Source organism: Trichechus manatus, unplaced genomic scaffold, assembly GCF_000243295.1.
Source record: "Trichechus manatus latirostris isolate Lorelei unplaced genomic scaffold, TriManLat1.0 scaffold00002, whole genome shotgun sequence".
In the NCBI taxonomy this organism is placed as follows: domain Eukaryota; kingdom Metazoa; phylum Chordata; class Mammalia; order Sirenia; family Trichechidae; genus Trichechus; species Trichechus manatus.
Window position 1 is genome coordinate 45291772 of NW_004443938.1, and position 27241 is coordinate 45319012.

The 27241-nt window shown below is 35.9% G+C and overlaps 1 protein-coding gene across 1 annotated transcript in view; it reads right to left on the minus strand.

Annotated features, from left to right (window-relative positions):
• The window catches only part of LAMA2 (laminin subunit alpha 2), a gene marked incomplete at its 5' end in the record, with an annotated part of 457095 nt that overhangs the window by 410061 nt on the left and 19793 nt on the right, over nt 1-27241 (minus strand). The window lies entirely within an intron of this gene.

Here is a 27241-nt window from a genome sequence, read left to right on the forward strand (position 1 = left end):
GGCACCATCTAGCTGTACTGGACTCAGTCTGGTGGAGGCCGTGGTAGCTGTGGTCCATTAGTCCTTGGGACTAATCTTTTCCTTGTATCCTGTTCTCTTCATTCTCCCTTGCTCCTGGAGGGGTGAGATCAGTGGAGTATCTTGAGTATCTTAGATGGCTGCTTACAGGTTTTTAAGACCCCAGACGCTACTCACCAAGGTAGAATGTAAAACATTGTTTTTATAAACTGTTATGCCAATTGAACTAGATGTTCCCCGAGACCATGGTCCCCACAGCCCTCTGCCCAGCAATTCCGTCCCTCAGGGAGTTCGGAAACCATAAAATTTGATTTTAAAAAATGTTACAAAATAACAGACAAAACCAGAAACCCATCAGGAACATAAAAAGATTCTGAACTTGAAAGCCTCTAATTATATAGCCTTAAAATATAAAGATAAAAATTGACAGCACTACAAGGAAAACTAGACAAATCTATAGTCATAGAGACTTCAATAGATTTTTTTAAAAATAATTGACAGATCAAGACCACAAAATTTACCAAGGGTGTAACCCACTCTGAAAAACACACTCTATAAAAATGCATTAAAACATGGATGAGATGGCTGATTTTATAGGAAAGTAATTTAGCACAATTGACACCAGATGATAAAATGTAATCATACCATTTTCCATGTAAACAAGATATCAAACACCAAGGAGCGACCTTCCAGGAGAGTACCGGGCCTACACACTCTCATGGGGATTTCACAAGAACAGAACATTCTAATGAGGGATAAAGTGTCTGATAAAATAATAGTTAAAAAAAAACTCCTGTCACAAATAAAGGGACACTTTCCTAAAACTTAAAGAACTCCTATAAATCAGTAAGAAAAAAAGACCAACAAAATAACACCACAATGGACAAAAGATATGAAGACAGCTCAAAAAAAGGAAATATAAATAGTTCTTAAAAAATTCATTCTAAACTTTACTCATAATCAGAGAAATGTTCTCTTAAACCACAGTGGTATACTTTTTCCATTTTTTTCAAGTTCTCAAATATTAATAATACTCTCTGATGGCAAGACTGAGGGAGAAAAGACATTCTCACACACTTACAGGTGGGGGTGTAAAATGGTACATACCCCTACGGAAGTTGATTTAGCAGTAACTATCAAAATTACAAACGTGTGGAAATTTTAACCTATCAAAAATACTTCTAGGAATTTATTCTACAGACATACTTAATTTATGTAAATATATAAATGTATAAGTTATTCTTAGAGGATTTTTCTTATAATAACAAGAGACTGGAAACAACCTACATATTCATCAATGAAGGATTGGTTAAATAAATTATATAATTTATAGTGGATTATGTGCAGCCATTAAAAGAAACAAAGAGGAAAATATATACATGTAGGAAGTAGTATGTTTACTCTTTTGTACCTTGTAAATGGATTATTATTTATGCAATACATTAAATAAAATCAAAATTGTTTAAAAAATAGAAATTGAATAGTAGGTTTTGAACTGAAAACACACACACACACACATTAGTGTGTGGCTAATGGGATAGGAAGGCAAGAAGTGAGAAGTCCTGCACTGGGGAGGGAGATACACAGGGCATCCACTGGTATGTCTGGGGAGCCTGTGACTTGGGGTGACTCACTGGAAATTTTTATCCACTTTTGCAAGAGGATATATCATGTGTGTTAATCACGTTTTTTGACAGGAGAAGCCACAGTATGTATTTCCACTCCTAACGTCCTGCATTTAGATAATCCCAGACAGCATTTTACAAACTGAGTGCCAATAAACTATTTAAGTCACTAGAGAAATATGGCAAACTTTGAAATGAGAAACTGATTCTGATGTCACAAAGAATAGACTTAAAATGCCTTACTATAAAACTATGAAATTTCCCAGCTAATTGAATCTATCTTGGATACTTAGTAAAGAACAAACTCATTTAATTAACACATTTTGGGATGATAGAATGCAGTCCCCTAAAATAGTGGATCTCAGAATACCCTGTACTCTTTAATACAGGAAATTCTAGAGGAGCAAAGCAGACCTTATATAATCCTTATGCAGTCTCGCATCTAGCAGGTGAGCCACAAATATGTTTAAAATTAAGCTATCTCTATTGCTTAAGGAGGTATCAATTAAAAGAATGAATAAATGCATGAAGTAATTAAAATGTTTCCCTTAGAGATCCATCACCAGAGCCCTTGAATCCATGCTTAAATTTCTGTCTTATCAAGTTCTCCTTTGACAGCCTCAACAAAACAGAATTTGAAAGAGAGTAGGAAATCATTACATGTCTAGGATTAAAGTCTCTGAATTATTAAGGTTTATTGGGTGCTCATTCCATGGTGAACCACACTTGTGCTGTATATGGAATAAGTAAGTTCTCCATTTAAACAAGTAAGAAATTTAAAAAATGGTGTACATGTTCTCATTTAGGTTAATAAACCATATGATAGTTACATAAAGGATTCAGCAAAAGAACACTGCTCCTCACAGCTTTGGTATTTTCATCAAGCTACTCTGCCAAGAGAACGTTCGAGTATACTTAGTCCCAAGCTGTTTCTGCGATATAAAACCAGCCAGCTGTTTGGCCATGTTGTGTGCAGCTTCCTTCCATCTTCTTTTTCTCCCCTACTCTCTTTCAAAATAAATCATAACAGTGGATAGGATATTTCCACTGGCACAATGCTGTGTAATTCCAAGTCCACTGGATAGTTTAGCATACTTCTTGATTTCCTATGGGGCGACAACTGGGGGGTGTCTATCTTCAAGGAAGATGAAAAGTATCAGTCCCTAAGCCCACCACTGGCTTGCTGTGAGGCCCTGGGAAAACTGTGGCAGTCTAGTGTCTTCTGATATGTTTTCATTATACACATGTTGGTGGGTGTTGGTTCACGCTGTCACAGGAAATCATTCCAACTGAATATATTAGTCTATGCTTGTTAATCTTTTTTTTTTTTCTTAGATTTTCGAAATTACCCCCTTCTTTAAAATTAGCTTTTACAAACAGATACAGGGGAAAAAGAAAAATAAGCAATCTCATGAGAAAGATTCCTTTCTGTGACCAAATGAGTAAATCAATATAACACTCTACCCATCCAAATAACTTGTTTTGTTTTGTGTAAGCATACTGTGTAAACCATGTTTCCCTTGTAGATGGAGAAGACTTCTGTGACTTTATGGGTTTTTTTGTTATTAGAATGCAGTTTAAAATAGTTTATGCAGCAAACAATATTTCTAGTGTGGATAACTGCATCTTATTATTATGCTTATATATATATATAACTATAACTGCTTTAGATCCTTGAGCTATAGTCCTAATACCTACCCCAATGACACAAGTTTGTTGAGTGAATGGATCTATGGAAGAATGAAGTCTGCTTAAGGATCTTTAATAATATCAGAAATTTTGAAATGAATAGTAGAAGTGGATGGAGTTTACAAGTTGCTGTTCTTTTAAAATATTTTAAAATATCATTTGAATTATCAATCTTTGAGAGCATACCTGTGAGACAGGTCTAACAACCTGAAAGTAAGGTGACCCCAGGAGATAGAACAATAAAGTCCATACATGTAGATGAGATTAACTACCTGTACATGTGTCCAAAGAACCTGCATATAAATGAGTGGCTGAGATATCTGGGGCCCTCTTAAATCCAATAATGCTTAATATGATATTATTTCAAAGAGAGAAAGTTAGATTATGATGATAACTTTGAAAGCTGAACCTAATCACTTTCATTTTAATCTGTGCAAAAGTGTATATTAGGAACAGAAGGATGGGCTGTATGAAAAAGTGTATACTAGGAATAGAGGGAACGGGGACAGTGCAAAAATTTGTCATTGTCTTTCTAGCAAAGGACAAAGTCTTTGGCTCTGCCTCTGGCTGGCCTTTAGGAATCTTTTGGTCTACTCTTCCACTGGCCTCTTATTCCACTGAGCTTCCTCCAGTCTACTGAAACTGCTCTTTGGAAGGTCACCAATGTCCATCCCATTACTAACTAGTATGACCATTTCTCAGAATTCACCTCACTTGATCTACATGCAGCATCTGAAACAGCTGATAACGTCACTGGTTTCCAGGGTACAACACTGTCTTTGTTTTCTTCCTACCTCACTGGCTACCTCTTCATGATCACCTTTGCCACTATCTTCTCTCCTTCCTAACTTGCTAATATTGGAGTGCACCAGTGCTCAGTCCTTGGCCTCCTTTTCTGCTGTATCTGCACTTATCTCTTAGTGATATCACCAAAGCTCATGATTTTAAATACCATCTATATGGATGCTTTCTACACTTAAATCCCTAGGCCTGATATCTCTCTTGAAGATCAGAATGTAAAACTACCTATTTGATAAATTTACTTGACTACCATGTAGACATCTAAAACTTAACACATCTCAAACTAAGGCCCTGCTTTTCAGCCCCACAGTTTTCCATTCTCACTAAATAGCAATTTCATCCTTCCAGCTACTCAGGGCCAACAATTTGGAGTCATGCTTGACTCTTCTCATTTTATTTCATACTACATACAATCTGTCTACAAATCCCCCTGACTCAACCTTCAAAATTTACCCAGCAACCAACCACTTCTCACAACCTGCACTAAAACCGTCTTGGCCCAAGCTTTCATCATAGTCCACCTGGGTCACTACAATAGCCTCCCAATGAGTCTTTCCGCTACCATCTGTACATCCCTAGCATTTATTTTCAACACAACAGCTAAATATTTAAAATACGACTCAGGTCATGCCACACTGTTCCTTAAAACCTTCCAGGGCTATTCTATCCCATTCCCAATAAAAACTAAAACCTCTACAATGAACTACGAGACCCTAGATCATCTGTAACCTCTACCACTAGTGCCAAAAGAAAGAACAATTTTCTGATTTCTTTTCCTAATCTCACCGTCCTATACAGTGTTCCAGCCAGGCGGCCATCTTAGTTAGAAGATGCAGGCAGGCTTTTACCTCAGAGCTTTGCACTTGGGGTTTCGTTGTCTGTAATGTTTTCCTCCCAGATATGGCAATGCTCATTTCCTCACCTCCTTCAAGCCTTGATTAGATGATGACTTTTCAATGAGTCCTTCCATGACTATCTATTCATAGTGTAAATGCTACCCTGGCACTCATATTCCATTACCTGCTTCATTTTTCTCCATAGTTAACGTTATACTTGTCTTGTAACATACAACTTAGATGATTTAACTTATTTACCTTTTTTATGGTTTCTCTACCAACTAGAACATAAGCCCCAAGAGTTTAGGAATTTTGATGTTTTATTCACTGATATAATTCCCAGCAATAGGACGGTGTCTGGTAAAAATAAAGTGTTAAGTACAAATTTTTGAATAAATGAAACAATTCTTAAATATTAATGAATTCAACTAACCTTCTACCTAAAAAGCAATTTCATAGAGTAATTGGTAAGATTTTTGTCTGTTATTCTATAAGTACATTTTTGAGTGTGCTAGTTCCACAAAGTGAAATTAAAAAAGTTAGTAATCATTCATATCATTTTCCACCCAAGCATTTTGAGTCAAGATGATTTAGAGAATATTAGGAAATTTACAACTTTGATCCATGACTTCCTTATATTCAATCCTACTATGTTTGTCAATATTTATTAAATGTTGATTAACTTTATTCTCTATTACACCAGTTTCATTTTGACAATTTTCAACTGAGGAGAATTACATAAGACATGGAGGCATAAGACATTGTATTTAAACTTAAGAACTATTCAACTTAATTTTTTTAACCAGAGTGAATTGGACCTTATCCATTGGTTAGTTCCTTCTTTGGGCATATCATGTCCTGACTATTACATTGTCCAACCCATAAATTTGATACATCATTATTTACAAAAGAATCAATGACATAACAATAAAATATATTAGAATTATAGACTAGGCTCCTTTAACCCCATGGGCATTTAACAACTATCGATAAGGCTAATTAACAGTTATAGAGTACTTGGTTTCTAGAGGAAAACTTTTTACTAAGTGTATTATCGTCTTTAGGGATTATCAGTAATTTTATTACATGTAACTAAATAGTAATTGAAAAATGACTTTACATTTTCAGAAAGGTTTTACTGCACTTTTAAAAATCTTTAAATTAATGCAATATTAGAATTTTTTAAATGTTATAAAAATGTGAAAATGTATAAATATATGGGACAATAAATGCATAGGTAGTAAAATTATATATTGGGTAAACAATAAAAATTGCATAATGTCATTTATAACCTGAGACAATAAAACATTTAATATTTAAAATTTAGGAAGAGAGATTTCTCTATCTTCCAATATTCTTTAGTGACTTACTGAGCAACTGGATATTAGGGAATCATTTTTTCCAATCCATCATTTCCAGTTAGATCAGGCACAGTTTACTTGAAGTCCCCTTTCCATTTTCCTTTCCCTTCCATATTTTGTCACTTACTGTGACTACTGGCTATCATTTTTATGATTATTTTCATCAGTTCAAATACTGTGCATTTGCAATTCCTAAAAATGAGGCACTCTGGTGATTTCAATAATGTGTTTATCTCTTAAGCTTTATCTCTGGTTCCTCTCCATATTCCAATATTTCTCACTCATTCAGCTGCTTATTCATTCAAAAATATTTATTGGATGTCTACTATTTTCCAGGTCACTGAATCATTTTCACTTCTCCTTTTATCCATAGTCTATCTCATCTCTGTGCCTCTTCCTCAAACATATTCTTTGTCTCCCCACTGCCATTGCAGGGATATACTTTAAACATCTTTCAGGTTTCAGCTGAGAAGAAAATTCCTACCTTTCGTAAATATCTTCAGGCTAAGTCTAAGAACTCATGCTATGATTTGTCCAAGTTCCTGTGACCCTCCTCTATTACCATTGCCTGTTTATTTGCTGGTATCTGTTACTAGAGTGTAAATTCAATGAGAGTAGGAAAGTTGTCTCATCTACATATACTCTCAGTACTTAACATGAGTAACACATGGTAGAGTCTCAATAACTATTTAATTAACTCATTCCTCAATAAAACATTCATACTTTGCATATAGTGTAAAACCTTTAAAAGTGACTTTGTATGTATTTTAAACTGTATCTATATTTTTAATTTCAAATTCAGGAAGTACATCATGAATTTTAACACATTTCATTTACCATAATGTAACAAATCTCTCTACAGTTGCAAAGGTTTTAGTACTTGCAAAAGGACGTTATATGTGTATCCCTGTAGTGTCAGTATTTGGATAAAGCAACTAAAAATTATTTAAGACACAAGCAGAGCCAATCCGAAGAGAAAAATAATGGGGTATACTTGTATAAATGGATGTATCCCTTCAGGTGCTTCAGTATTCCTACTAAACAGAACTAAAATGACCTTATTTTTATGTAGAGTGTAAAGCACGGAATTAGAGTATGAAAGGTTTTTAATAACTAGCCCACTGTTACTAGAAGTTTACCAGCCCAACCAAAGCAACTACTCTCACGTGGCTGATGACTGCTGAGCTGCTTGAAAAGTAATGCTTTAATACATAAAATGTCAAGGACTGTGTATGTCCTTAACTTCCTTAACTAATACAAGAATACAAGGAAATGTAAGCTTAATGACCAGTTTAGCAAATATGACTGTACCAATGACAACTCTACCCCTGGGGTTAGTCTTAACAGATCTTTCACTCTCCCATAAGACAATATTTTGCTTTTGACACCTACTTGGTTCCAATTGCCCCTGAAACTTAAATTGCTTTTCTCCTGTTCTTTAGAATGAAAATTCTTGCATTTGTCATATCTTGATAAAACTTTGCCTTCCATGAGATATTTAAACAGATTCTTCATTGTCAAAGCAATAATCATTAATAAATCGCAGCATAATAAGAAAATCAGCTTTTCAAAGTGTATTTGTCATCCAAAGTTTTTTTTTTTCCTTCTACTGAAGCTAGTTAAAATAATGTGCCTCAAATGTTTCTGTCATTTCTCTGCTAGTCAAAGTCTTAAGTGGCTAGCATGCATGTAAATTCTAATTTAAGGAAATAAGATTTGTTTTCTCCCTCTTTATCTTTTATTTTGTATCAGAGTTAGTTGCACCATTTCTTTGTACCAATAGCAGATTCTATGTGGCAGTGCTTTCTAACTCCTCTGGAACTACCCAAGACATAGAAGAGCTAAGCTTTTTGTATGATCAAAAAATAGAAGCGAAGTCTCAGCTGCTTTAGGAGCTTCAATTTTCTTAAAGTCTCAAAATTGGTATTGTCCTTCTTTTCCAAAAGCTTCTGGTGGTCTTGCCTCATACAGCTCAAAACAATCCAGCAAAGCATTTATTTCTAAGCTCCTTGTTCAAGATGAGCTTAGGTTAGTTTCAACTGAAACAAGCCCAGATAAGTGGTCAATAATCCATCATAATTGAATGCAAGATCTTGGTATCATTCCCTTTGGTCATGATGTATAACCTTTTATAGAATGGCAACTAAGTGTCAGAAATTTTCAAAGAGAGAAAAACATTATTAAGTGCAAATCTCAACCCCCATCCCATTTTTGCTCTGAATGGAACTTGACATAGAAGAGCTCATTTCTCCATTTTTAATTTTTTCAAATAATAATGAAAAATACTCCAAGTTGAAATTCTTATCACTGTGTTTTTCTTTTTTCCAGTTAAAGTATATAATGTCTACATTCTAGTTAAAGTATATAATATTATAAAGTATATAATACCTAGATAAAAGAAGAATTGTCAAAATATGTTTTCTAAATCTTTTGGGGTAACTTCTCATTGAAATTTTTATCAAATGCAAATATCATTGCTAAATTTTCATGCTGTCATGCTAAGGGGTACAGTCATCATCTGAAATTCAGAACCAGGAAAGAATCTAACAGAAGCAGCTTCAGAGCAAGTCATGTGGGTAAATCACCAAAAGGACAGTTCGCTCACTCTCCTCACACATTTGCATTGCTCCAAATTTTGTTTTTGGTGTACCTCAACCAGAGATAGCCTAAGACAATAGAATCATTAGTCATCCATTCCAACTCCATATCTATTTCAGAAAATCCTCCACAATACACAAAAGCTTGCACATAAAAACAATACCTGTTCTTATTGAACACTTACTAGGTGCAAGACACTCTTGCAGGTGAGCTAAATGTAATAACTCATATAGTATTAACTCATTTTAGTGCTACAACAACCTCATGAAGTAGGTGTTATATTTATTTCCGTTTCGCAAGAGAAAACAGACATTAAAATTTTAAGAAAATAGCTAAGTTCATACAGTTAGGATGTGTTCCAGTTCTAGTCAGATTTTTTTGACTGTTCTCATCTCATCACTACACTACCTCACGGAGCATTTGTTGAATAAATAATAGCTGGTGTTCCTAGGCATTATTTGAAGATTTCTAGTGACAAAAACTTCACCACTGGTTCCTATTCCATGTACCCCTTCCTCCATTCCTTTCTCCTTACTTGCTTCCATTCCCATCCTGGCTACGACTTACTCTGGTATTTTAACTCCATTTCCTGTTTATTGTCCTGCTCTTGCTCCTCTGGAATTATCTTTAATCTTTGACTTCGCTAGCTCTTGGCTTTTCTTCATGAATTCGGGTCAGATTTGTCCTAGTATTTCTATCCATTCTAGACTTCTAGGATAGACTGCTTACCATACTCCAGATCACAACTCAGGACCAATCACCAGATCAGAAGGGGCCTTGGCCTTCTGGGAAGGGGTAGGTGTGAGGAAAATGAGAGCATTAAGGATCACTAAACCAAGGGTTACTTCCAGACCAATAATACCTCCTGGCATTGATTCATATTAGTAGACCCTCTTGGTGATTCAAGGCAAAGCCCTATGTACTGATCAAAACCACAACTAGAACATGTTTATGAATCAAGGGCTAAGCTATCAACTACACAGGAAAGAACCAACGACCCTTAAGTCTTACTAACAGAATAATAAATGAAATTGGTTATAACAGTTTTAGTACTTAAGTATTTTAGTAAGTAAAATAATGGTGTACAAAAAAAAAGAATTTGTAGTTTATGGTAAATTCTACTGAGCAGAAAAGTACTAAAACCCTTAAATTTTAGGAAGAAAGGGAAAATAATATGTTAATATCAAACATAAATACATATAAGAGTAACATGTCCTTTTATAACGTGGAGAGCTGTTAGAAAAAATCCTGAATAGGAAAAAAAGCAACTGAGAGTACAATGACCTACATTGGTAAGACAGGACAGTCAGTACACTTGAAAAACATATAATAACAGCACAAATGAAAACTTAAGCAACATTTTCCTGTTTTGTTTTCAGTCCCCGTGTGGGAACACTTGTTTAGAATTAAAATAAAATCTTGGAGCAGGAGGTCTAAATACAGAGCCAGATCCTGTGTCATTAGATTGGAACAAAACCTAGATGTGTACTCATAAAAAAAATTCAGTCTCTCATTCTTTGTCTCAAGGGTTCCCCAGAGAGAATTTTTTTTTTTTTTTTGGAAGCATTGGATTTTGCAAGTATATAAATGAAAAGCTGTGTAGATACATTATTTTAAGCTTTTCTATTTGCATAGAAGCACCAGTTTAGTGTGGCTGTTGGCAATCTTAACTGATTTAATGTTCAGAAAGGTTCAACCTCAAACCCCAAAATGTCAGAGACTTTAAATTATGGAGTCATAGTAATATTCAGAAAAGAGTTTGATAATAGACATGAACTCCCCAAGACTGAACATGTATCACAGGCTAGCTATATTTCTAATATCCCTAACAATATGGAGATTGACAGACTAGGGCCCCTAAGGTAACTATCCATATAACTCCACCCTCTGACACTGGTCTACCAACTCCCTATTCTTGCCAACACAGGGAAAGGCTCATTTTCTGAATGATCCCTTCATTTGTCACCTTTTGCTCATTTTTGTTTCCACCTTATTAATGTTTTGGTGCCTTCTTCCATGTCTTTACTTCTTTTCCACCCCCCGTTTTTATTTTTTACTCTTGTCCTACTTAATTTCATTGCATCTTTACCGTGAAACTGTATATCTACAGCTGATCTAATATCTATGCTTTCCACTGAAATCCTGTGTACTCTAACTGTATCTCCTAGACTAGCTTTCTAACAGGAAACTGTAGGTCTCATCTCTCTAATCTTATGATTTTTCACTGCACAAAGAGTAAAAAAAAATTTTTTTGAAAATGTGTTTTTTTTCCCCAACATGAAATTTGATACTTGCATAACTAATGAGTTTTCATTTCAGTGAGTTTATAAATCTGGGTACCAATGAGTGCATGCAAACTTATAAGTCTCTTTTTACCTGTACGCTTCTCAGATTTTGGCTATGCCTGTGTGCCTGAAGCTTTGTATAATCATGTGTGTAAGCGTGTGTGTTTGTGTGTATAATCAGAATGTTTAAGAGCATATACTTTGGAGACAGGCTACTTGGGTTCAAAGTGGCTGTGCCATTTACTACCTGTGTGACTTTGGACAATTTAATCATTCTATGCCTCGGTTTCCTCTGTAAAGCCAGATAATAATAATGCTATTTTATAGAGCTGTTTGATGGATTGTTGTTGTTGTTGTGTGAGGCCGAGTGTGAAACGATTAGAATAATGCCTACCACACAGAAAAAACTATTAAATGTTACTTGTTATTGTTATTCTTGAGCAAATAAGTAAAACAATACAATTGACTGTTACAGTAGTCACCTTTTACCAACTTGGACAGCCCCAGACATGAGCAGCAGTGATGAGTTTCCACCCATGATAGAGAGGTGATTCTGGAAATGTTAAAGAGGCTGAGCACCAATGAGAGAAAGAGAGAGAGAGAGAGGACATGCTCCTATGTTTGCTTTCTTATCCAGATCCAATTTCCCCACAGCAATTAAGAGAAAGTAGTATCAGAGGACTTCTTAGTCCAAACTTCCTCTAGATCCATGCCGGGGCTATTGATCTGGGGATGGCTTATGTTCCCAACCCCTGACACAATGACTTTAAGGGCTGAACTCGAGTAAACAACCAAGTACCAATACAAGGGCTACAGGAATAGAAGGTTATAGAGTTATTGACATCTGAGTAGTTGTTTGTGAGAAGAGAAAGACCAAAAAAAAAAAAAAGAATGAGGTGACAAGAGGCCCTCTTTAAATTCGACTTCATACTTCAGATTTTGTTGGAGCCACTAGTTTTGCAGCTCATCACTATGACGTACACTAGATATTTCTCAAAAACATCAAGGCATTAAAAAAGTGTTTCACTGAGGAGGTTTGGTGTTAATTTTACATGCTTATAGAATAACAACAACAAATACGATATATGTCAAGAGTATCCTAAGTTCACCCACCATTATTCTGTACAGGGTTGGATCACAATCATTTATTTACTAGGTTTGTAGGATTTTGGCTCTGTGCACTTTTGACATCTGTACAGCACCAGCAGATCTCTAGTCCCTTCAAAGAAACAGCATGCTCAAAGGGACCTCTCCTCCCACACAACTAGGAGATGAAGTTTTCCGAAGATTTACTGAGTACACAGTGTTCTTGTTCCTTTGCTAGATTCAGACTAATAACCGTCCACAGGAAGCTGCAGGGATGTGCCCTCAAAAGAGCTCAGATGCATCTTGTGTTGTTGCTTAGCTGGTGGGGGTTGGGAGTAAGATGAAGCCAGGGCCTCATTTTCGGCAGAAACCCATGTAGAATAATTAATATTTAGAAACACTAAAACTTGAGAAAAATGAATAAACAACTGCTTAGAGGTTGTGGATTATTATTGTAAGTTATTAGTCTAAAGTGGACTTTGTTTCCTAACATATCTTTTCTCTTTCCTCTTGACAAACACAGCATCAATGAAAGGTAAAGGGAATAAAACATTTAATCAATTATCCAGGGGCCAGGGCCGAATTGCTTTCTGTTACACATTCACCGCCAAGTTCACAGAATCAGGTTTGTTTTCAATTCTTTGCAATATGCTTTCCCGGAAGAATTTATAACAGGCTGTTTAGGCACTGTTCCCTTTTCTATTAATGACAAAAATGCAACTGTTCCTCCTTAGTAAAGAGAAAAGGAGTAAAATTAGGAAAATTGTTATAAATGTTGCTGTTGGGCTTAAGATTTTTTGTTTGTTTTCATTCCAAACTGGCTCCAATGAGAAAACGCAACAAAACTGTCCCTTTTTTCTCTCTCACCATGCTTATTTCTAAAATAAGAAGGTAACATTAATCACTTCATTGAGATAGCTTATAACAACAAAACTCATTGTGGTTAAGTCGATTCCAACCCGTATCAGCCCTACAGGACAGAGTAGAACGGCCCCATAGGATTTCCAAGGAGCAGCTGGTGGATTCGAACTGCCGACCTTTTGGTTAGCAGCTGTAGCTCTTAACCACTGTACCACCAGGGCCCCTTAGAGCAATGACACCTATCAAAAATGAATATAAGCATATGTATAACTATCTGATATTGCTTTTGTAGTTCTAAAAGCTGAGAAGTTGGTTCCTTGAAAAAGAGGTATTCTGTTCAGTCCTGTAAGTATTCACCTAGTCCCTGGGTGGCACAAACGGTTAAGTGCTCAACCACTGGCTGAAAGGTTGGCAGTTTGAACCCACCCAGAGGTGCCTTGGAGGACAGGCCTGGTGATCTGCTTCCAAAAGATTTCAGCCTTTAAACCGTTACGGAGCAGCTCCACTCTGCACACATGGGGTCGCCATGAGTCAGAATCCACTCAGTGGCAACTAAGAGCAACAACAACAGTGAATAGTCTCTCCCCGGAATGCAATGCTTCCAATATCTCCATTTCTAAAAATTACTTTTTCTCTCCCATCTCAGGCTTCTCTGTAGCTTTCCTCTAGGACTTCCACATCTCACCTCTATCAGCATCACTATCATCTTCAATCTCTCTCTATCTGATGAGGTGCTAATACACACACAGGCCTCTTAATAGATGTATTTCCATATTAGCTATCTAGGCATGGTAGGCTTTTGAGAAATAGAAATGTGAATCTCTACACTCCTGTTTGGAGGCAGCCCCAGTGGGCTCTATTACCCATGTGGAGAGATGATGTAAAGACTTCTCTTAACCAAATCATCTCACCCCACAGCACAGGGCTGGAGAACACAATGGCCAAGCTCCAAGCTTGGCCCACCTTTACTTACAAGGAACTGAGTGCATCCCTAGAGACCTGGTTTGGAAAAGTCTTAAGCCTATGACTGGCATTGGTATGAGCGGGGGTTTTTTGTGGGTTATTCTGAAAATCCGATCTAAATATTCAGTCCCTTCTTTGACTTCATTCCTGACAGTTTACTTCTTTTTTCTGTTTCTAATTCTTTTTTTCTCTATCATAAGTGAGCTCTTTCATTGGAATATCTCATTACCTTACTATTTTCCAATAAGGTACTTCAACTGAAATAATCGTTCCTCTTAATTGCTACATCTATACCCCTGATTCTTTTTAAATTCCTTACTGAGTCTCTGAGGTGTTTTTTGTTTTGTTTTTAATAAAATAACTTCTTCTTAATTCCAAGATATTCATCACTCTGTCTTTACCTGGATCCTTTCTCCTATGTTTATATATATATCCCTAGTTTCTTCCAGCTGTATATTTGAGAAATGACACAATGACAATGACAAAGACAGAAAAAAATATTCTCCTATGACATAAACATCATTGACAATTTATACAATCTGTATAGAAGTACACACATACCACCAACAATCCTGTTTCTTCCTCAAGTAAAAATACAAATATGTTTGAGGGTCAACAAACTAAAAAGCAATTTTAAAATAAGCATCATCCAATTTATGCATTGATTTATACATCCAAATGAGTATTGCCCTTCCAAAATAATTATTTTGGGGTGCTCTATTTATAACAATACTGCTATCTCTATAACCATCTTATTGTTGTTGTTCTTGTTATGTGCTGTTGAGTCAATTCTGACTCATAGTGACCCTGTAGGTCAGAGAAGAACTGCACCACAGGGTTTCTAGAGAGGGGCTGGTAGATTCTAACTGCTGACCTTTTGGTTAGCAGCTGAGCTCTTAGCCACTGTGCCACCAGGGCTCCTGAATATAATATGTTATACTATTAAACTTTTTCAGAGCAAGTCTCGAGATTCGGAAGTTAACCTTCAGATTTTATTTCAAGAATGCACCTTGTGGACCCAAATTGTGATAGGTCCTTGATTATACATTTCTGATCTCATATGACAATTTTTAATATGGATCCTGACAGACATAAAACAATATACATTAGTTTGTTTTTGTTTAATGCGTACCAAAGCTTAGGCTTCTCCACACCTTGACTGGAAAACTATGGTTAAATTCTTCTTTATGGGCCCAGAGCCCCTCCCCCTGACACTTTTTATTTAATAGCACTTTCTTTTTCTTAGGAAACAAATGGGATTAGCAAACTGTCAGTTTATTGTATAAATCACACCAAGGTCTGAGTGCACATTTCTCAAAAGATTATTTTCACATCCTTCAACAAAGAGAGTATGTAATGCTTATAATGTTCTTGCGAGAAATCTCTCTGCCCAAAACTGTGTGTGTTTGTTCTTTGATTTAACTGGTTTTACCTCATCTCTCTGACCTCCAAAGGTTGCAGTGCCCCAGGGCTCAGTTCTAGGACTTTTTCTCTTTTTGGTCTTCATGAACTTCCTTGGAGATCTCTTTCAGTCTGCTGGCTTTAAACACCATCTTTATGTTAAATATTCTCAAATGCATATATTTAAGAAGTATATCTCACCTGAACTCTAGATTATTGTATCTAACTGCTAATCAACCTCTCCACAATGTCTAATAGACATCTCAAGCTTAATACATCCAAAACTGAATTCCTGCTCTTTTCTGTCAAAATATGCTACACCCACAGTCTTCCCCAACCCACTTAATGGCAGCTCAATCCTTCCAGTTGTTCAAGCCAAAAAACCATGGACACATCCTTTACTCATCTCCTTCTCTCACATCTTGTGGAAAATCCATCAGCAAATCCGCTTGGCTAAGCCAATCTGTCAGGAAATCCAATTGGTTCTACTTTAAAAATATATTTTATATTCAGCCACTTCTCACCACCTTCATTGCAACCACCATGCTCTAAGCCATCATTATTTATCCCCTGAATTACTGCAAAAGCCTTTTAGCCAGTCTTCTGCTTCCACCCTTCTCTCCTATGCTTTAATCTCAACCCAGCCAGGTAGGATAAGAGGGGTAAAGGAAGTGGGAAAAAGGAATGACTGCTAATATGTATTAATTTCTTTTAGGAATGTTGAAAATGCTCTAAAATCACATTGTTGTGATGGTTGCACAGTTATGCAAATACACTAATAATCATTGAACGGTACACTTTAAATGGGTAAATTTTAGGGCAGGTGAAATACATCTCAGTAAAATTGTAAGAAAAAAAAAAAAAAGAACTGTAAAGAATCTGAGATTTTTACCCTATTAGTAAACTAACAAGTTAGCCTACCACTGTTTCATGGATGCTGGTAGAACATATGAGACTTCTACATCAGAGAAAAAGGACTTTATTACTCATAGCCCAGGAAGCAGCATGAACATCAGCATATTTGATGCCAGATCCCTGAGTGTCACTTCCCCCAGGAAGATACGGACAAGGTCAGCTGACACTCGCATTCTCAATGGGTTGTGCTAGAGAAAAGGTACTCTAAGTTTAGGATACCTGAATCTTTTATTATGGGCAGTAAACATGCCTGCCCCTGCCCTGGTGGGAGGCACCATTTCTATCTTCCAAGACTGTAAGCAAACCTGCCCTTTGCTTCAAAGGGAGACACTTTTTCTACCTTTCAAGGTTGTTGACTCTACAGACACCCTTGAAAAGACAGTCTGGGACAAAAATAATCAATGCCTCTGGTTTCAAAAGTTATAACCATTTGCAAAAGTTATCTGAATTTAGGTCTCAATCTCTTCGTTCAATTCCCACAAACACACAAAATTACAAATGTTAGCATAAGCTCTATTAGGGAGAAATTGGGAAGTAAAGTTTGACTATAATCCTGCTTCTCAGGGCTCTATCTAGTGATATAGCCTCCCATAGATTCCTCAAGGTGTGAAGCAAACAACTGCATGAGGGCTTTCTGGGTCATTTTTCTCTGGATTTTCATTTTGGACCACAAATATTAGTATGTCTATGTTTGTGATAATAAGCACATTTACACACTGAAGCTGCCCAGAATGAAACCAGTAATGTAAGGGAGACACAGAAGTCTATACTGGACTTCTATCCCAGGAAGAAACATTCGGTGTACCAGAAATAAATTCTAAGACCTTTCAAAAACCACTTTATAAATGTTGATTGTATAAGTGACATTAGGAAAATAAATCCATTTTCCATTAATATCCTGTTAATTATTTACAAATTATCTGTTGATATGATGGAAGATTTACGCAGATTTAAGCCTACAGTTTTCATAGAACATTTAGCTACATACACGTAGAGCTTAATTGGCCTAGGGAGCTTATAAATTATGTTTAGGTTGGGAAATACTAAAATAATATTTAGTGATTTTTTCCCACATAACTTTAAGTGTTAAGTATAATTTCAGCAATAGAAATCATAATCATTAGTAATAATCACAAATTTGATTTTTTGCATGCTGGACCAGGCAGTGAAGCAGTAATCAAGATACCTCTCCAGGGGTCTCTGGGTGCAAATGCTTAACACATTTGGCTGCTAAACTAAAGATTGGAGAAGAAAGTCCAAGTGATCTACTTCCAAAAATACAGCCATTAAAAACACTATGGACCTCCACAGACTGAGTCCAGTACAACTAGATGATGCCCAGCTTCCATCACTGACTGCTCTGACAGGGATCACAACAGAGGGTCCCGGACAGAGCTGAAGAAAAATGCAGAACAAAACTCTAACTCACAAACAAACACCAGACTTACTGGCCTGACAGAGACTGGAGAAACACCGAGAATATGGCCCCTGGACACTCTTTTAGCTCAGTAATGAAGTCACTCCCAAGGTTCACCGTCCAGCCAAAGATTAGACAGCCCCATAAAACAAAACGAGACTAATGGGGCACAACAGTCCAGGGACAAAGACTAGAAGGCAGGAGGGAGCAGAAAAGCTGGTAATAGGGAACCCAAGGTTGAGAAGGGACAGTGTTGACTTGTGGGGTTGTTAACCATTGTCATAAAACAATATGTGTACTAACTGTTTAATGAGAAACTATTTGTTCCGAAAACCTTCATCTAAAGTACAATTAAAAAAACACTATGGAGCACAGGTTTGCTCTGACACACATGGGGTTACCATGAGTCAGAATCGACGAGACAGTAAACAGTCCCCTTATCTCAACTGAAGTGATTATTTCAGAAAAGAGTTGAGAGTTTAGGGAAGTAAAAAATCTTTAATAGCTCAATGCTTCAGAACATTGACTCAGGTTAATTTTAATTGTAATTTCAAAATATGTTGTTTACAACTTGATATTGCCTTATAATTTATCTGATCCTTTTCTAAACTTTTCAGAGGCTATCAATATAATTAAATTCTTAAAATCCATGTATAATGGTATTATAAGGTCTAACCAGAGCATCACTAATGAGATGATTTTTTTTAAAGCATATAATTTCCAGATTTGAGGTTATTTATCAGCACCTTCTTCTATAGCTTCCAGCTGTTACTTCAGGTGTCATTAAACTTTGCCAGTTCTGATATGTAAAATTTTGGGAGATGTTTGGAGTAGCAGACGTACCATGGAAACTATATGATAATCTAAGATATGACTAGATACAAGTAGAAGGGAAAGTTGTTAATCCACCAGAACAGCTCATACTAAATTAAAATATTCAAATTAAATCAAAATACAATGGTAAACAATAGCATCAAGAGGGTTTGCAATAACAATTGAAAGCATATTTGCAGAAGGCTATGTGGTCCTCAAAGAAATAGTAAATATTATTCTCATCAAACTGCTAAATCTACCAGTTTAACAGCCTAGAAGACAAACATCCTGAAACGGAATAGGCACAGTAATGAGGTTGATTCATTTATTTTTATAAGCATTCTGTAAATAATTATTTCTGAAAATAAGTCTCAGGCCCGCCATCGGTGAGGGACAATGGGAAGGAGGTCTTTGTCTTGTGCTCAGGAGGGGCCTCTAGACTAACATATATCCCCACCCACTATTACCACACCACACTGTTCTGTGCAGTTTGGCTTCAGATATTGTTAATCATTTCAACATTCAAAAAGTCTTCTTGAAAAGTCCAGCTGAAGGGCCATAATGATTCATGTGGCTTACAAATATCATTGCCATTCAGAAGTTATATTTTATTAAAGGCACAAGGAAGTAGCATGAGAAGACAGGTGCATATGGATTCCTCTGCGGTACTCTCTTCTACATTTTCCTGCATATTTTGCCTTCACTTAAAGTCATAGCAAATGCAATAGCAAAAGGCTGTGTCGAATTTTAAGGGTACTAAATTTGCTTAAAGATTTTTCAGACAAATGGGAAGAGACATGCTGAAAAGTCCTAGAATGATATGGTGATAGAGGGTAGATAAGTGAGCAAGCCTTTAAACAAAATAGCACCAGAGGCAGAAATAAAGCCATTGGCAGGGAAGGCTCTGACTTCTAAAGCTATACAAATCTATCTAAACTCCAGACGTTTTATGGTATATTAATCAATATCCAAAGGAATACTGATGGCACAGTGGTTAAGCGCTTGGCTGCTAATTGAAAGGTCAGCAGTTTGAACCCACCAGAGGTGCCATGGGAAAAGAAAAAAAAAAAACCTGGAGATCTGTTCCCTTAAAGATTACAGCCTAGAAAACCCTATCAGGCAGTTCTACTCTGTCCTATAGGATCGCTATGAGTTGGAATTGACAACAGTAATGGGTCAGTCAATATCCTTTAATAAGCACTGAAACTGTTTCCTTTTCTTAATTTTGAATTTGAAATTCCAAAACATTTTTATTTACAAGAAATTATACATTTTACTTAGTCTGATCCTCATAAAACCCTGTAAGTTTGAAAATGTATTAGAGTCCAATCCTGCCAATTTTTACCTGTGGCAATGTTTCACGGAACAAAGCTTTTTATTTAACTTCGTTTGAATTTAGCTTTTCCTTTTTGATGTTGTTTTTTTTTAATGATATACTTAAAAAAAATTACAAATGATTACATTATGAATTCCCACTAACTGTTTAGAAATCCCAAAACATTTAAGACTAAACCTTCAACCTTATGTTACAGCACCATGACTCTAAAGTGCATGGAATTTTGTAAACTTAAATAATTTCTGTTGATTTTTTTTTGAACACATCGAAATATGCATCTGAGGGCATCCGGCTAGAATATCCTAAACCTGCACTGACAACTTTAAAAACGTTCTTGACATGTATGTTTCTCTTGCGGACCTTATAGTTTCTGATCATAAATAAAACTTCCATTTTTGTCATAAGAATACAGGAACTAGAAATTACACTTAAAAGTTTCTTATAATGGTCATATCACAGATGTAACTTAAGCCAATAGAAGGGATAGATAATTTTCTAGTAATTAAAACAATGAAAACTTCTATATTCCCTAAAAAGCAAAAAACCAAACCCGTTGCCGTCAAGTCGATTCCAACTCATAGTGACCCTACAGGAGAGAGTAGAACTGCCCCATAGGGTTTCCAAGGAGTGGCTGGTGGATTGGAACTGCCAACGTTCTGGTTAGCACTCGTAGCTCTTAACCACTGTGCCCCCAGACATATTTAATTATTGGTTATTTAATTATTGATTATTCACTCAATTCTGTGCCAGTGCTTGTCAAAATAAAAACATGTATGTATCATTTGACCTAGCAATTCCTTTTACCAGGATGATTTAAAGATATATTCATAGAAGAGCATACACATATTTGTACAAGATGTCCATTACAGCATTGCTTATAATCATGAAAAGCTGAAAGTATCTTAAAGGACCATCGTTGTGAAATAATTAAATAAGTTATAGAATACCTACAATTTAATAGAATACTATGCCCCAGTTAAAAAAGCATCAACAACAAGCTAAATCTACTAAAATGAAAAAAAAAAAGTCTGCAACATAATAGTGAAAAATCAAGTATAAACACCATGTAGATTCATTTGTGTAAACAAAGAACATAGTTTTATACATCCAAGTTTGTATATGCATAGAAAATATCTGAAAAGATATATCCTGAAATGTTAATATTTGTTAGCAGTGGAAAGAAAATGGGAGAAAAAGGACTCTTCTTTATTACTTAATATAATTTTGTACTCTTTATTTAATTGGTATTTTAAAAATATTTACTCAAAACTTTAAATATGTTAAACCACTTTTTGTGTCCTAAAGGAATTTTCATGATACATCCCTGTCTTAGTTATCTAGTGCTGCTGTAACAGAAATACCTCAAGTGGATGGCTTTAACAAACAGATTTATTCTCTCACAGTCTAGGAGGCTAAAAATCTGAAGTCGGGGTGCCAGCTCCAAGAGAAGGCTTTCTCTGTCTGTCAGCTCTGGGGAAAGGTCCTTGTTATCAATCTTCCCCTGCTCTAGGAGCTTCTCAGCACAGGGACCCCGAGTTCAAAGGATGTTCACCGCTCTGGCGCTGCTTTCTTGGTGGCATGAGTTTCCTCTGTCTCTCTGCTGGCTTCTCTCTTCTATATCTCAAAAGAGATTGACTCAAAATACAACCTAATCCAACCTAATCTTGTAGATTGAGTCCTGCCTCATTAACATAACTGCCTCTAATCCTGCCTCATTAACATCACAGAGGTAGGATTTGTAACACATAGGAAATTCAGATCAGATAACAAAATGGCGGACAATCATACAATACTGGGAATCATGGCCTAGCCAAGTTGATATACATTTTGGGGAGACACAATTCAATCCATAACAGTTCCTCACTCTCACATCACTTAAAAGGAGCAGAGAGCACATTTATGTCACTACTGATCCCTATTTCACTTCTTTAATTTTTTAGAGAGTTAAAAGCTACAAAACACTTTTCACAGCTTTCAGAGGTTATTCATCAGTCTTTGATTCTTAGAGTTTCTGATTCTGTATATTCTTGGCGTAGATTCTAGTCTATCAAAGTTTTCTCAAAGACAGTATCAGAATAGTTAGAAACAGATTTATAACAGATGAAATTCCAATTTTAAATGCCTTGAAATGGGCCTATAGCTGAACTACTTGTCTTTTTAACTGAACTAAAATAACTTGGTGCAGCTTTTGCATTAATTGGATGCATTCTATCATCTATGGTATCATAAAAAGTTGGAAGGTAGAAGAAAGAGGAAACTTAAACCAAAAAAGGCACACCTATGGTTACAGAGAAGTAGATACTATGAGGTTATAGGGACTGTGAGAATCAAAACCCGTTTTTATTTTTGCTTATTACTTCTAATCTTGTGCATTTTCCATTTGACCACAACCACTTCTGTAAGAAGAACATTCTTTTCCAGGATGTTGCCATGCAATAGGTTAATTCATTCATTCATCTATTTTGGGTATATTTTTACTTTCTTCATCTTGGCCTGCTGTTCACAACGCAGTTGACTCCATAATCAGATATTTAGCAGGGGGACACACTGATGTTCTTTCAAGATTAAGGCAAGTATATTTTAGTTACTGTTCTCATTATTATTATGTCAGTATCTCTTCCATATTATATGAAAAAATTTAAAGTATCCATTTTATATTATCCATGTGCTAATGCAAATTCACAGGCAAGTTGAAGGAGTTCACTTTGTGGCTAAGAACCTGGTTGTAGCATCACTCTGGGTTCAAATCCTGGCTCTTCCACTTACTAGCTGTATAACCCCAGAAGTTAATATTGACCATCGGTTTCCTCATTCATAAAATGGGAACAATAGTAGTACCAACTGCATGGAATTATTATGAAATTTTTTCGAATCAGGAGATGAAAGCACTAAGAAGTGTAGCTGGAACATGGCAAGTGATCGACAAATGTTTGCTATTATTGTTCAAAATGTGTGTTGGGGAAAAAACATTAACCATAGGCCATCTAGCAAAGCATTTCTGTGTGGAAGTGGTCTGGCTCTCCATTTGGGTAGGAGTACAATCTGTATGCTAATCACACAAATGAGTACCCAGCAGCAGAGAATATTGATCTTAAGTCTGTCAAATAATTCAACCTTGAGGACTTTCCTAAGCATTGGACACTTGAGAGTAAATACAAAATGGACATACTAACCATTCATCCCCAGGGCTCCTTCTTAGGTTAACTTACACTGTCAGAAAATTATAGAAATGAATAGTATTATCTTAATTCCTCAGAGACACTTACACCATTATTGAGTGACACATTTAAGGTTTGTCCTTAGCTTTCTTCTGTGGTAAAAATAAACAAGTAATATTGCCTTCTATTCTAGTTACAGTTGAAAAACTTAGACTTTTTGTATTTTTTCCTACCTAAGGTCATTACATAAGATCTGCATTAAACATTGCTGGGAGAATTCACTGCCAGGAAAATATTTGTCTTGAAAACTTGGAAATTCTCCTTTGTCGGCAAGGACACTATATAATTTAACATTTTTCTTTTTTGCCCTCATTGTCTAGAAATTCTGAATCAAATTAAGAGTTCAACTGCAATAACTAATGCATCCCAGATGAGCAACCATAGGGCACTTCTCTTAATACTCTTTGTGCAGTTAAATTTTCATTTTTTGTTGTCAGTTTAAAGTTGTATTTTGTTACATATGCCAGTTTTTGACACTTGTCTTGTAAATAAGTGGAGGTATAAAAAGGGACATCCCCTTAACAATGGTAATCAATTCATTTATTTTGTTATCTGCTCAGTCGTTCACTCATTTACGGTGGGTGTTATCTAGCACCAACCCTGGTAAGTATGAAAGAATGGAAAACTAGACAATCTGCAATCCCTCAATTTCTTTAAGATGGCATAAGAGCACAGGAAAAATTATATTTTAAAAATTCAGTTTTCAGAATAAATGTGTGAAATATATGCTATTAAAATCTTTTCTTTGGAACTCTTAGCCCATGCTTCTTTGAAAACTGCCTTTTAATCTGCGAATATAAAATGAAGTTGCTAATTTTTAACAAAGATATCAAAAATCATATAACTGAATGACCCAGGAATTTTACTCCTAGGCATATATCCCCAAAAAAGTTGACAACAGGAACTCAAACAGATATCTGTAAACCACAGCAGCATTGTTCACAATAGCAAAAAGGTCAGAACAGCTCAGGTGCCCATCAACAGATAAATGGACAAATAAAATGTGGTATATACATACTATGGAATATTATTCAGGCATAAAAAAGAATGAAGTTCTGAAATATGCTACCACATGGATGAACCTTGAAAATAAGCCTGACAAAAAGGGACACATATTGTATGATTCCACTTATATGGCATATCTAAAATAGGCAAATTCATAGAGACAGAAGGTAGATTAGAGGTTACCAGGGGGTGTGGAAAGATGAGGACTTGTTGCTTCATGTGTACAGAGTTCCTGTTTGGGGTGATGAAAAAAAATTGGAAACCAATAATGATGGTTGCACAAAAATGTAATTAACATCACTGAATTATACATTTAAAAATGGTTAAAATGGCAAATTTTATGTTTTACATATTTTACCACATATAATTTTATTTAAAAAAAAAAAAAAGAAATCCTTTACATCAATCACCTTGGCTCTACACACATTCTCACAACACGTAAGACATTTTAGAACTGTTCAGAGTTGTGTTCAAGACCTTCAGTACGTTCCTTTGACTATCTCAGTGTTACAAAATTTCATCTTTTGTAGCTGATTCTTTTTTTTTTAAGAAATGGAAAAAAAAAAAGTGATTTAGAGTAAAGGCTGATGAGTAAGTCATCAATGTAAAAACAACCAACTCCAAGAAGTGTTCCAAAATCACTTTGAACAACATCACATTCATTATAATGAACGTAGGGCTCTCTTCATTCCACCACCACAAGTGTTTGTGTTTGTAGACTTTATTTTAGTATATGAATGCTTCCGAAGCACGCTTGAAAATTCAAGTTACTTTTCTACAGACACTCAGGAAGGAAACATTCTCTGGCTTCATCTATAACGTCCTTAGCAAGCTTAACTTTCCTTCTCCTACTCAAAGAGAAAGGTTTTAAAAGACAGGATTCAGTCTCAGTCCCCAAAACCTTCTACTCTGGGAAAAGGAACAAACAGCCAAGCTGCTGATTGCAAACATGAAAGCTCTAGGAGGTCAGGAAAAATAGAAACTGGAAGTTGCATTCTGAAATAGACTGAAACAAATGATAATAATAGCTACCATTGACTGAGTTCCCACTGTGAACCAGATAATTTATATAAATCATCTCATTTAATATGACCAATTTTGGGAGACACATATTTATACTTCCCATTTTGAGATAAGGAAACTGAACTTCAAAGAGATACCCAAGGTTACATAGCTATTGACTGTCAGACTAGGATTCCAAGCCAGGCCTGATTTCAAAGGCTCTTGCTCTCAACAACACCACCTGCTACATTCTGAATTCTTCCTTCCATACAGATCTCAACCATTTCTGCCATGGGAAAAGTGAGTAGGAGAGAAAACAGACTGACAGGACTTCGTATTAAACATGCTTTCTGTTTCCTAAGAAATTTTAGAGGCTGTTACACTCACTTAACCACATCTCTCTGAAATGAATTAACAGCAGCTGGGAAAATACATTTCTTACAGCAGTATTCTATATGCATCAGACAAATAAAAAAAATTCTCAATTCCAGATATTAACATAAAATTATCCAGATGCTGCAAAATGATCATACAGAACACCAGAGACAAAAGAAAACCAAACTGGAAATTAATTTCAAAGTGACACCAATCTGATTTTTTGCTAAGTTACAGGAGATTATTTCATCGCTTTTATAGTACACACACGTGGAAGAACTCCCTAAATGATGGAATAAGGTTGCAAAATTAAATGTTTCCTGGTCTGAGTAACTAATACACACTCTTCAAGGCAACATTCCTTGGCCCCTGTAACATTTTGCATACCTATTGTGTTTGGATTGAAGAATAGATCTCCTAGGTATCCAAGAGATGAAATTCACAAAATAACAATATTTGTCATAAAAATAATTTTTGTCTACTAATATCCTTATGTGGATATTTAAGTTTGAATTCAGAATAACAGGTTGGCATTTGTTTTTGAGTTCTGTGGGAGTTTGGTTTGGTTCTAGCACATAAATAAATGATGCCATGCATATTCTGTAAAATTCTAAGTCGTTAACTTCCTGTCACAAATTTAATAGACATTTGAATGTTAGCGGGCCTATTGATGGAGACTCAAGCTAAATAAGTCAAGTACGACATTTTACTCCCAAACATGAATTATCTGATTTGGCTGTCGGCATGTGAGGCCTGGAGGGCATTGGTGGTTCAGTGGTGGAATTGTCGCCTTTTGTGTGGGAGACCTGGGTTATATTCCTGGTCAATGCACATCAAGCACCTGTCTGTCATTGGAAGCTTGGATGTTGCTATGATGCTGAACAGGTTTCAGCAGAGCTTCCAGACTAAGACAGTCTAGGAAAAAATGCCTGGCTACGTGTTTCCAAAAAATCAGCCAATGAAAACCTGACAGTTCACCAACAGTCTGATTCTGTTCACATGGGGTCACCATAAAATGGCGCAGACTCCATGACAGCTTACAATAACAACGTGGAAGGCCTTACAGATACATGGGGGAATGTAAAAATGAGTGAGTCGTGGTCCTCTTCATGTGACTAAAGCCACTCAATAGATTTTAGCAATGCCTAATAAACAGCCCTGGCTGTTTTATGTTAAAAGACTACATACAAAACACAAAGACATATTTTTAGTAGCAAATACAGAAAACATCTTGTATCTAATCCTTATTTTTATTATTTGATTTACAAACAAAAAAACAAGCAAGTCATTTGTATTCGTATCTCAAGACACATCCTTTCGTAGTTTTCCTTAGAGAATTGTATGACCTATAATCATATCAACGGGAACTAAAAAGAACATCATTTAATTTTGAGTTTTGAGTTGTTCTTTAACCTGGCAGTCTTTTAATGGGATGACTTGTTTATTTCTGCTTCTGCAGCTGTGAGTTCTGGACGAGTTGTAGTGATGATATTTTTCAAAATAACTTCAAATCTTCTTTCCAGACCAGAATATCAAAGTATTGTTCTGCTCAGCATATAATTTACTAATTGTTCTTGACCTAATTATTTTATATCTTTCCAACCTCGATTTGCATTTATCTTATCCCCTAAATTTT